This window comes from Cydia fagiglandana, chromosome 6, assembly GCF_963556715.1.
Source record: "Cydia fagiglandana chromosome 6, ilCydFagi1.1, whole genome shotgun sequence".
Taxonomy (NCBI): domain Eukaryota; kingdom Metazoa; phylum Arthropoda; class Insecta; order Lepidoptera; family Tortricidae; genus Cydia; species Cydia fagiglandana.
In genome coordinates, this window is record NC_085937.1 from 12,341,226 (window position 1) to 12,354,376 (window position 13,151).

The 13,151-nt window shown below is 36.6% G+C and overlaps 1 protein-coding gene and 1 long non-coding RNA gene across 2 annotated transcripts in view; one reads left to right on the forward strand and one right to left on the reverse strand.

Moving 5' to 3' along the window:
- The window catches only part of LOC134665252 (uncharacterized), a 183,528-nt gene that overhangs the window by 120,005 nt on the left and 50,372 nt on the right, over window positions 1-13,151 (forward strand). The window lies entirely within an intron of this gene.
- Window positions 1-13,151, reverse strand: part of LOC134665233 (inositol-trisphosphate 3-kinase homolog) — a 111,422-nt gene that overhangs the window by 67,277 nt on the left and 30,994 nt on the right. The gene's annotated exons all lie outside the window — the stretch shown is intronic.

Consider the following 13,151-nt stretch of genomic DNA (forward strand, 5'->3'; position numbering starts at 1 on the left):
TCTTGAGGACTCCAGTAAATGAACATACCGTTCATTTACTGGTTTCAGAACATTTGATAAACCAGTAATGGAACCATAAAAAACAAAGACTTAATCGCATAATAAGCCAACAAAATGTACATTTATAGAAGGTTTAACTCTTAATCTACCCAAATAACAAAACTTTCTAAAGGTAAACATTAAATAAGCACTTCACATGTTCATCCAAACTTACACTGTTCTTACTTGGGATCTAATTTTTCCATACAAATACCTCAAAACCAGAAACACGTAAACTTCAAACGCCAGTCATATTCCAACTGGTCGAAAATAAATTGATCACGTGTTGCAATTGCATAGGAAACAGAGTTAGTAATAAGAAAAAAATACGACAAGTGGTAGAAATGGCTATATTTCTTATTTTAGACAACAAAACGTGATTTTGTTCATTCACTGGGGGGTGTTCATTCGCTGGAGAGTTTACCCTAGTACTGTACAAAAAGTTGTTAATTTATTTACGACACGCATGGCCACCCTACAATTAGAATACTTATGTCAAATACTGATACTCTATGTCATAGAGTCTATGACAAGGGTCAAATTAAATGTCATCAGTGTGGAAACTTTTTAAAACTCGTTCACCTCCATACCATACCACTCAGCCCATACCGCTTGTGTTTAGTCAGAATAGTCAGCATCATAGTCATACGATGTACATGTCAATGTATGACATAATCGTTCAAATGTATAGTGAGGCTCCTTTAATACCATAGAAATAAAAAAAAATATTTGAATACTAATTAAAACAAAAATATTACTTTGCTGATCCGCGAAAAGGTAACGTGCTACGTGTAAAGGATTTGCACTGACTGACTAACGCGTTATCTTTTCGCGGATTAGCAGAGTAATATTTTGGTATTAATTAATATGGATTTCCGCAAGGTAACGCATGATTCTATCAACTAATGGAATACTACCTGTCTAATTGATGCTGACTGTATGAGGCTAAATATTTCTAATAAGTAGGTACAGTCAGCCAAGAAAGTGCTCTACCACTTTTGGCTCTATCAATCAGATGATAGAGTCGAAAAGTGGTAGACCACTTTCTTGTCTGACCGTACCTACACATCGCAATTTAGTCTACGCAGAACACCTAAAATAAAACATTTTCGACGTCAGTTAGTTTGGAGTTGCTTAAATATTTATGTAGAAAACGAACCTAAACTAGTTTATGTAAAACCAATATCTGCGCTAGTTTATTACACTATTTTGTCTAGAAATGCGCCTAAAATTGGAAGAGGAAAACTGAAACCTGCCCCCATACACAAAGAGAGCGCGATATACAAAAGTTTTAGAACTTGATCAAGTTGATCAGAATGATCAGGCAACGTTTTAGTACGTTGTTTGGTTGTCCTACTTGTAAGTTTACAAACGCACAACAATGGCGCTGCAGCGAATGCAGCCGCCGACGCATTGTAAGTGCGACATTTGTGGCACACGACGGTAAACATTCTCACGGTTTTATTGGACACTTTCCGTTCACACGCCATTTCATGAGCACGTCATGATCTACCTTTATTAGCCGTATTTAGATTTGAAAACCATTTCGCACCCAAATAATCGCAGTGCAAGCAAAATACACTAAGACTCGTATCACATTGATAAATAAAATACGCCTACCTACTTAATTAAAAAAATATTAACTTTCTTAATAACTGGCCGGAGGAGCGCTAAATCGGGAGTCATGGAGAACCAGGGAAGAGGCCTTTATCCAGCAGTGGGACACAAATAAGATAAGAAAAAAAAGCTAATCAGATGTTTTAATAGCTTTTTATAAGTGGATATATTTTGTACAGTCGACGTCAAAGATATGTTTACATTTTTCGCTTTATTCTAGAAGATGCAAAAGTGTAAACATATCTATAGAATCGAATGTTGTTGCACATGTACATAGGGAATGAATGATTTATTATTTCATTGCTTCTTATTTTTAACCACATGCTTTTGGTAACTGTAGCTACCAGCTGTCACCTTTATTTTATTATAATTAATTTTGCAGGGCCTTTTGATGATGATGACATTGCTACATGTTACTACTAGAGGTGTCGGCAGGTCACTTGATGTCAGAACGTTCGTAGACAAGGGGACCCTTATCGGCAGACGGCGCCCGCGACGTCTAGTGACCCTGGCATGGATGCTTGGCGCCCCTTACCCAATTAATTTATCTTACGGTATATTTAGATTTCTTTTCGCAATCTCAGACTCGAGGTGCATTCATTTAAAATTTTATTTTTAATTATTATAACGTTCATATTAGGTATTTAACGCCAATTTTTTCGGTTTTGACCCTTGGAAACTTTCTTTTGCCACTGAATGCGTCCCATAACTCGGGCAGGGAACAGTAACTATTCGTGTAGGTACTCGTTTCGATAATTTTATATGTACAATATGTAATTTCGTAGTAGTTGCTTTATTGATACAAAAAAAAAGAAATAAACAAATATAATAAAACTTAAAAACCTACAGATAAAAAAATTAGCCCAGATCTCCGTCAACGGGCAAGGTGCTCAGAAGGCTGGCCGTATTAAGTTTAGTTAAGTAAAATTATTTTATTTTTTTAGTTTTAATTTATTTAGTTTATACTTAACTATATTAATAGTTTATAGGTCTTAATCTCGTAGTAATCTTTTCACTGGTAAATTTTAACTTAATATGTCCATCAGATAATATGAATGGCGAAATATTTTTCCAAACCTGTAACCAAAGGAAAAAGTAAAGTTCATTACACTTGTGTGTGTTTTGATACTTTTTGTCACTTGGTGTCCTCTCTGTCCACAAACAAAATACGTGAGTCATAAAAAGGCGTGTGTATTGCAGGAATGTGAGAAATTTGTGAACAATGGCTGAACCCAAAACGCCGATCTTAACATATCGTACGAGTATATTTTGGACGTTCTAAATAAATATTAATTAGTCGACACGCACTTTGAAAACAAAGCAAGTACCTATGTACTACAGCAGCGATGATCGATCGAACATATTTTTATTAACGACCATTACGAGTAAGTATGTTTAGAAAGAGAATTTTGACAGTGGAAAGTAAATAACTAAAGATGACAAGTTGTTGCGATAAATTTAAATGTTACTTAATTGTGAATGCCCCTCGAAAAGCTGACCATTAACCAATCCTGGGCAAACGCACCAGAGGGTAATATAAGTCATCAAGTATTTAAAAGAAAGTTGGCATCTCGCACCTTGTGGGATTTGCGGAAGACGGTGAGATTTAGAGAAACTGTTTGGTCACAATGCAATGTGGTCACAATTCTCATTATTGAGGGAACGATGATGAAGAATAGACCTGCTTCGTGCAATGTGTATACGTCGTTTCCTGCGATACTTATCTGAGGAGATACCTAAGTAGGTATCCATAAGAATATCTTATTTCAGTGAAACTAAGAAATAACAACCAGACAAACACGAAGAAATTTAATTGATGGATAACTGGACTCCATTTAGAGCTGCAAAGACATAGCTAGTCTTTGCAGCTGTCTGTGTCTTTTGAGTCGTTGTTTGATGAGAGGGAAACGTCACCAATCCTGAAAAGGAATGTGGTTAGCATAGGTATACCTACACTCAACATTCACATTTTATCCCGACCGTGTTGGATCCAGTATTACTTGATACCCAAGCTCCCGTACAACGTATGTTTTAGGAAGTCCGTTTTACACAAGTATATTTGTGTCCATCTTTTCAAACGTTTGTGAAGAGCCTTGTTAGCACTCGTCGAACAAACTAGAATCCGGCAAAGGAGTTCATTACTTATTGTAATTATGTCGATCGACGTGCGTCATTCCATAGTAAAAACATTTACGAAACCGTGTGGCTATTTGTTCATATACCTATACCTACTCGTCAGCTCGTCACAGTAACGATTTAATGAAATAAATACATAATATGTACGGATTTATACTTCATGAGTCATTGCTAATACAATTATGCAGTATTTTTAAATAAAAAGCGTGTGTCATTTCTAATTTTTATTCGGGAACATGGCGGTTGAATGGTCGCCGAGAATATTCCGAGGGAAAATAGTTTATAACAGTTTTCATTATCACAATGATCCTACATTCGGAAATCACATCCGCCTGAAAAGATAGGAGTGTACAGGTTTAAGGGTCGACACATACATACATATAATCACGCCTATATCCCGAAGGGGTAGGTAGAGACCACGGATTTCCACTTGCTACGATCCTGACATACCTCTTTAGCTTCCTTCACTTTCATAACATTCCTCATACACGCTCGCCGGTTTAGGGTGCTCTTGACCTGGCCTTTCTTCAGGATTTCCCCGATCTGATCAGAGAAAGTCCGCCGAGGTCAACCCCTTCCAACTCCCACTTCTCCCTTATACACTCTGTTAGCCTTCTTTCACTCATTCTTTCCACATGTCCAAACCATCTCAACATACCTTCCTTAATTTTTGTCACTACATTGAGGGTCGACAATGTGTATTTTATGCTCCTGGAGGCTTTGGACAGCGTCTGGTAAGCTTACCCCAATGAAATAGAAATAGAAATAGAAAATATTTATTTGGCGTAAAATAACATACATTTGGTAGGTACAACATAAAGATTATAAAAGAAACATACACCAAATAGGATGCAATGCACCTATAATTTCCATTTACCAAATGTGACAAAACAAAAACGAACAAAATTGTGCAGATATAAGAATAATGATTTATTTAGAAAATACATATATGAAATCAAATGAGTTGAGATGGCATGATGTTAATGACGACAGAAAACTATGTAAAGTCTCTACTCGACGTCTACACTCCCTCTGAGAGTCAGAGAAAAATAATCAGTGGAAGGGAAAGTATGGTGTGGGGCGAGATACAGTACTGTAAGCTGTACCAAGTACCAAGAAAAGTCTGCAGCGAATTTGATAGCCCACGCAGTGCACGTGTTATTTTAAACGTCAAACATCTATGAAATTATGACGTATAATTGACACTTACACTGCGTGGGCTATCAAATCCGCTGCAGACTTTTCTTGGTGCGACTATAGAAACATGTTTGCAGGGGTTGCGGGGGTCAGTTATCTCCGCAGCATACTGCACTGTACTTCAGCTGCACGCACTACGACTTAAGCAGGCCACTGACGAGCCTTGACGGATGCCGTTACAATGGATTCATCCAAATGGACGGCATCCTAATATTAAACATTGTACGTTTTTGACATTCACGGACCGATTATGGATTGCAGCCACGCTATTTGGACTGTTGGAAGGCTCGTCAGTGGCTCGTCAGTGGATATAATATTTTTTGCTTTTCTTCCATTACATACCTATTCCCTTAAAATAAATAAATTTACCGCGCTAGAGATTATAATTTTTCCGTTATCCTTGACATTTCAAGGTAACGATTGTTTGCAAGTTCGCGATCTCCGCCCTCTCCGTTACGAGTAACAAACAGCAAGAATAACTTATGCATTTTAAATATTAGTAGGGATGGTTATTTACGTACTGGCCGAGGAAGACCTATACCACTACCACCAGTTTTGACATTGACATATTCACTCACGTCTTACTTTCTTACATACTTTCTATGCATCTCTCTCGTATTCGTATATTAGTGCAAGCGAGATGTATAGAAAGTACGTAGACGCGAGCTAATATGACAATGTCAAATCAAGCACCCAGTACGGCTACTACTGGGTGCGTGATTTGTACTAGATACTAGATACATTGCCTGACACTGTTTGTATAGTCTGCAATAGACTGAAAGTCCTATGATGATGACTAGATATATATGTACCTAAAGTAAAACAAAATCTTCTATAAATATAATTAATATATTTACTATTACTTACATATCACTAAGTGCTTTACGCCCCAACAATTTAAACGAATCAAATGAGTCCAAACTCGAGGAGTTTACATAAAGACTAGAGAGGCAACTCTTAGCTTCACTTTTGGTCAAGTTATTGTCTCCATCATCTATACTATAATGCTAATGTACTAAATTATTGTATTGTAATCTGGACTATTATGCAAGATGTTATTTCATTGTTATTCTGGTACAAGCGATTTGATATAATTTGATTAACGTCTAAACACATACTAAATAAACACGCACCAGGGTGACATGACGCATTTTTATTACTATGTACAGCATCTAATATTTTTAGTAGCTATTGAAAATACTAATTAGTTAATGTGTCAGACTGTCAGTGTCATATTCATAGTAAAAGGGAAAATGTTAATGCACCTATGACTTAAGTGGTTTTTACTAGAGGTGCCCCGAATAGTGGGGTTGGCGAATACCAAATATCCGGCCCTGTCTTGGGCGAAGCGCCGAATATTCGGTCGCCGTACATTTAGCAACTTTCTAAAAAAAACATATTAAAATTAAATATAGTGGTTTGCGGTTATTTTTATTGCGTAATGTTTTTTTTTAGGTAGGTCCAACAGATATTATGTATTCGGACGAATAGTAGGTAACATTCCGCCGAATACCGAAAATTCGGCAAAATGGCCTAATAGGTCGAATACCGAATAGTTGCCGAATATTCGTGGCATCTCTAGTTTATACTGACAACTGCACTCGCTTGTATTGAAATTAAATAATTATATATTATATTCAAATTACGAGTAACCTACGTAACTACCTAATCTGTAAATAACAAATAATTAACTATAAAACCTTAACCTATACTTTTTTTGTACACTTTATATAAAATGTATGATTAATTCAAGAACCATAACAATTTGACCATATTTCTACCGGATTTCCTTTACGAGTTCAGTACTTCAGCAGCCGCAAAGATTTATTCCCGCCTACGCGCCTAGATGCGCAGATGTAGGTATTTATATTCAAGCAGCTACCTGCGCGCAAGAAGTCTGCTTCGATTTAGCGACTCCAAATGAATAATTACTTGCGTGTTTCAATAAATATGTATGTTGTGATTGACGTCAACGGCCTCCGGCGAGGTGCAGGCATACAGCATGCGCGAGCGCTGCCCGTCCTGGCCGCCGCCTCCACAACGACAGGCCGTTTACCCTCTTCCTAATGTACTGCATATTTACCAACTCTAGAGCATTCCTAGACACACATCTCTTATTAATATTGAAGAGAATTCATCTAAATACGTAGTAAGAACACGGTACTCCCGAACGAGACTGTTGAAACTTTTGAACTCGGAACATCAGTATTCAACATGTTTTAAATATAAATAAACAGTCTGTTAGACATAGAATATACTAAAGATGTTTAGTTGAAATATGATGAGTATCAGAGTCAAAATAAGTTTCAGCAAAAGGTCTTTTCTGTGGACAAAAAGTTAACGACTCAAGGTCCATACCAATATACGATATATATTATATATAACGTTCTTATTTGAGTCTCAAGTTGGTAAAAACTGTATCCCGTGAGAATTAAGTACCTAGAGATTAAGTACCTTTGAAAACCATACCAATGAACATATAGGTACAGGCAAAATCTAATAATAGGTAATAATATGCATTTGTATAAAATTACATCTGAAAACACTTGTTTTGAAACTAAGCAAAATTTCGTATGAATTTTAAAATACGATTCGGCGAACATCGAGGGAAATCAAAACATGTACTTAAACGAATTACGACAAGACTTTTTTATTCTTTCGTAAATGCTGATGTTATAATTATATTATGATGTTATATTAGACATTGACGTACTAACGAATCTAACAAAAAATCGTTTGTTAGATTCGTTAGTACGTCAATTTCGTAACAAATGGACAGCATTAGGTCTATTCCTAACGCTGTCCATTCCTTCCTCTATAGGAAGGAAATGTACAGTGTATCCACTGTACCTATTTATTTATTTTAAAAAAGGAGATAGGTACAGTGTATCAACTGTACTTTTTTCCTATTAATAACATTTCCTTATAAGCAATGTATAATTCAATAAGTACAAATAAATCAATTGAGTTATATATTTTCCCGTAACTTAGATTTACGCGTTAAATTATGAACTTTCTTTAAGTTAATATCAAATAATAATCGCTTGGCTCAAAAGATATTAGCTATTTATATTACAGTAAAACCCCGTTTTTTAACCGACTTCCAAATCCCAAAGGAGGAGGTTATCAATTCGGTTGTATGTTTTTTATTTTTTTTATTTTTTATGTTTGTTACTTCATATCTCCGTCATTACTGGACCGATTTTGAAAATTATTTTTTTGATTGAATGTATATGAATACAGATTGGTCCCGTTTCTGTCAAAACCCAGTTCTGATGATGGGTTCCATGAGGAATCGAGGGAACTCCTCAAATGTTAAAGGCATACATATAGTGATTTTTGGGTTTTTATCATCAAATCAATAGTGATGTACCGACTATTGATTTGGCCGACTAGCCGACTAGCCGACTAATCGGCGCTCGAATGGCCGATTAGTCGGCCGACTAGTCGGCTAGTCGGCCAGATCATTAGTTTCGTATAAGTTCAGGTGAAAAACAATAGTTCTGCTCCTTTGGTGGAGCTATTCATCATAATTTAGCTTGGCTAAAAGGTGTTCTCTACAGGTTCAAAGACCTATCATAAGAATCCTCGTTCAATTTCTGTCTTTAGTTCTTTTATTTTACGATCCTGAGAAGACCGTCAGTAGGTACAGCTTGTAGGAGGTATTTCCAAGGCTCCCTTTCCCGTACGTAGTCGCCAGTTAAGAACCTATCCCCTGTGGTCAGCGTATTTACGAGCAACTTGCCCTGACTAAAGCCTCTAAATTTTGCATTAACATTCCTCATTGGTCCACCATTAAAAAAAAACAAAAACTGAATAATAATTAAAAAAAATAACTATCGAACTTGCACATAAAATTACACGAGAATCAGTTGAGATCGACCTGTAGAGGAAAACACCAGCCCACCAACATACGATAACGATCAAACGGTCCACTATATGAACAAAAGTTTTCGTTTGCACCCTGAATAGGTATTTTAGTAAAATAAACATAAAACATATGGTAAAATATTAACTGTTGATTTCTTTTTTTTCTGTTTTTCTTTCACTAATAAAGTGCCGACTAATCGGCCATTTTTGCCGACTAGTCGCCGACTAATCGCCGACTACAAATGTGGCCGGATAGTCGGCTTTCCCGACTAGTCGGCGACTAGTCGGTACATCCCTACAAATCAAGCATATACATCCAAAAGAGTGACATTTGATGAAGTGGAACTGCTGATGATGATCAGAACGGAACTCCTCAACGACGCATAGTTCACGGTTTGCGATTTGTCCTCTTCGTTATGTTTGTTAAGCAAGTTCAGTTTTTAATGCACATTTTTGTCAAGCTCGAGTTCTGATGATGGGATCCATGAGGAATCGAGAGAACTCCTCAAATCTTAAAGGCATGCGTATAGAGATTTTTGTATTTACATCAGAAAATTAAGCATTTTCATTAAAAACTGTCGCATTTGATGAAGTGGAACTGCTGATGATGATCAGAACAGAACTCTTCAACGACGCATAGTTCACGTTTCGAGATTTTTCCTCTTCGTTATGTTTGTTAAGCAAGTTAAGTTTTTAATGCACATTTTTGTCAAGCTCGAGTTCTGATGATGGGATCCATAAGGAATCGATGGAACTCCTCAAATATTAAAGGCATGCGTATAGAGATTTTTGTATTTACATCAGAAAATTAAGCATTTTCATTAAAAACTGTCGCATTTGATGAAGTGGAACTGCTGATGATGATCAGAACAGAACTCTTCAACGACGCATAGTTCACGTTTCGAGATTTTTCCTCTTCGTTATGTTTGTTAAGCAAGTTAAGTTTTTAATGCACATTTTTGTCAAGCTCGAGGTCTGATGATGGGATCCATAAGGAATCGAGGGAACTCCTCAAATATTAAAGGCATGCGTATAGAGATTTTTGTATTTACATCAGAAAATTAAGCATTTTCATTAAAAACTGTCGCATTTGATGAAGTGGAACTGCTGATGATGATCAGAACAGAACTCTTTAACGACGCATAGTTCACGTTTGGCGATTTTTCCTCTTCGTTATGTTTGTTAAGCAAGTTAAGTTTTTAAGCCACATTTTTGTCAAGCTCGAGTTCTGATGATGGGATCCATAAGGAATCGAGGGAACTCCTCAAATATTAAAGGCATACTCATAGATTTTTTTGTATTTTCATCATAAAATCAAGCATTTACATTAAAAACTGTCGCATTTGATGAAATGGAACTGCTGATGATGACCAGAATAGAACTCTTCAACAACGCATAGTACACATTTGGTGATTACGAATTTCGATTTTGACTTGGACTGGGTCCCGGACTCGGACCCAGAACCGGACTCATACCCGGATCCGGTTCGGACCCGGACCCGGACCTGGACTCGAACCCGGGCTCGGACCCGGACTCGGACCCGGACTCAGACCCGGACTCGGACCCGGACCTTGACCCGGAAAACCACTAGGATACCTTTAGGTCAGGAAATGAATGCTCAAAAAACGTTGTAGAGGGAAATGCTAGGAACACAATTTTTGACTCCGTAACTTTGTTTGGACTAGTTAGGAGGTGAACATATCAAAAGTCCCCGGCTGTAGACCCGGTGCTGGGGGGTAGAGGGGGGTAAGAAGGTCGAATTTTTCGGTTTTTCATTGATATCTTGGAAACTTTGCGTCTTAGCGACATGACTACTAAGACAAACCGAAAGCTGATAAAATTAGTTACAAGTTTTATCCAGTCAAGTTTTTCGATATCTTGAATAGTTTTTGAGATACCCGCTCTTGAAAGTTTATTTAGGGATTTTAATTTTATCTTGATATCTACATCAGTGAAGCTGTTAGGCCATGTTTGGTATCATTTTCGTATAAATCGGGGGTGCTGAATTCATTTATGGTATCACATTGACACTATTTCGAAGTAAAACCAAAATTTAAAAAAACATATTTTTTTAAATCCCTCTTCACGCTTAAACAGCTGAACCAATTTCGTTGAAATTTGGTATAGAAATAGTTTCAGTCTCAACAAAGGACATAAGATAGTTTTTATAACCAAAAACATCTTTTGAGGGTGTGAAAAGTGGGGTGGAAGTTTGGATGGAGAGTCAATAACCGCTGAACCGGTTTAGATGAAATTTGGGGTGGTATACATCTGTGATTTAGATGAAAATGATACCAAACATGACTTCAAACCTTACCTTAAGCATTATTAACCTCAGGAATTCAGTTTCGTCGACGAAGTTGAATTCCCCCCATACTCCATTTCACAACTTTAAAGGATGATTATTGAGATAAAAAGTATCTTATGTCCTGTCTTGGGACTCGAAATATCTGAACACCAAATTTCAATTAAATCGGTTGAGCGGTTTAAGCGTGAAGAGGAATTTAAAAAAAAGATATTTGTTTAAAGTTTACATGTTTTTTCTTAGAAATGGTGTCAATGTGATACCAAAAATGAATTCAGCACCCCCGACTTATACGAAAATGATACCAAACACGGCCTAAGAGCTTCACTAATGTAGATATCAAGATAAAATTGAAAGCCTTAAATAAACTTTCAAGAGCGGAAATCTCAAAAACTATTAAAGATATCGAAAAACTTGACTGAATAAAACTTGTAACAAATTTTATCAGCTTTTGGTTTGTCTTAGTAGTCATGTCGTTAAGACGCAAAGTTTCCAAGATATAAGTGAAAAACCGAAAAATGAGACCTTCTTTCCCCCCTCTACCCCCCAGCACCGGGGCTACGGCCGGGGACTTTTGATATGTTCACCTCCTAACTAGTCCAAACAAAGCTACGGAGTCAAAAATTGTGTTCCTAGCATTTCCCTCTATAACTTCTTATTGCTTGGCCTACTTAACTAAATAAACCACTATGATTACCTACCATAAAATGTGTAAGTATATAAGTATGATGATGCCAATCTTACTAGCCCCTCCCGCTTAAACCCCCGTACACCGCACCGCATGGGCCGTTAAGTGGGTTAGGTTAGGTTTGAACTGCGATCCTCACAGAACTGAACTGCTATCAGAGAAGTGGGTTAGGTTAGGCTAGAACTACGACCCTTACAGAAGCGAAATGCTAGTAAAAAAGTGGGTGGTTTTACCTCCTTTTCTACATAGTGTACCATCTACAATAATCTTTCCCCATAGAAGTCGGTTTTTTTTTCTTAAAAATTATATTGAACAATGTGTTTTCCCTAGTTAAAACTAGGTAGTTTTCCGAAACGCCTCGGTGAATATAAAATATTCGGTAGTTGCCAACCCTACTATTCGAGGCACCTCTGGTAAAAACCACCCAGGTCATAGGGTGCATATTAACATTTTCACTTTTACTATGAGTTATGACTAGAGGGCATAGTATCGGTGGCAAATTTCACACTAAATGTATGGAGTCGCCTAAGTATTCTTATGATTAAATAAATAACGAATAAATGATTAATTTTGCATAATAATTTTTAGGAACTTATAGAAATTATCTTACGAGCATACAAATATAATGTTGTTATGTTGTTAATATCTATAATACATAATAATATGTTTTCTTATCAAAACATTATCATTAGGTACTAAATACTAGACTAAGAAGTTATACCTGCCAAACGATATATTATTTTCAAGATCGTTCAATTACAATTGAGGACTGGAATTATGTGTTCGAGGTCCTCCTCACAATCTACACTTAAGTGCGTATCCATGTTATAAAATGACTGGACTATGGCCACATGTTTCTGGTTTTCGGAGTGAATCGGTTTCTTAATTTATTGAAGATCCATTTATGAGTGGAAAACGATCGCTCTACATCTACCGATGTCATGGTTGCATGTTTAAGAACTTGTTTATAATTTTCCATTGTAATCATATTCCTTAATTCGTCAGCATCTGGGTTTCTATCTAGAACCAATTCGAGTTTATTTCGCACGGTTTCACTTCCTTGGAGGCTTAAAATAGTCCTAACTATATCTTTTACCAGAAAACTTTCTTCTATCGGAATTTTAGTGCATAGTGTTAAGTACTTACTTCCAATTTACGAGTAGGTACCATACTAAGTACATTAGGCAAATGAAAAATTTTATTATTCAAGCCTAAAATAATAATTATAAAAACGACTCCATACCTTTTGTGTGAAATTTGCCACCGGTACTCCGCCCTCTAGTTATGACACTGAGACAT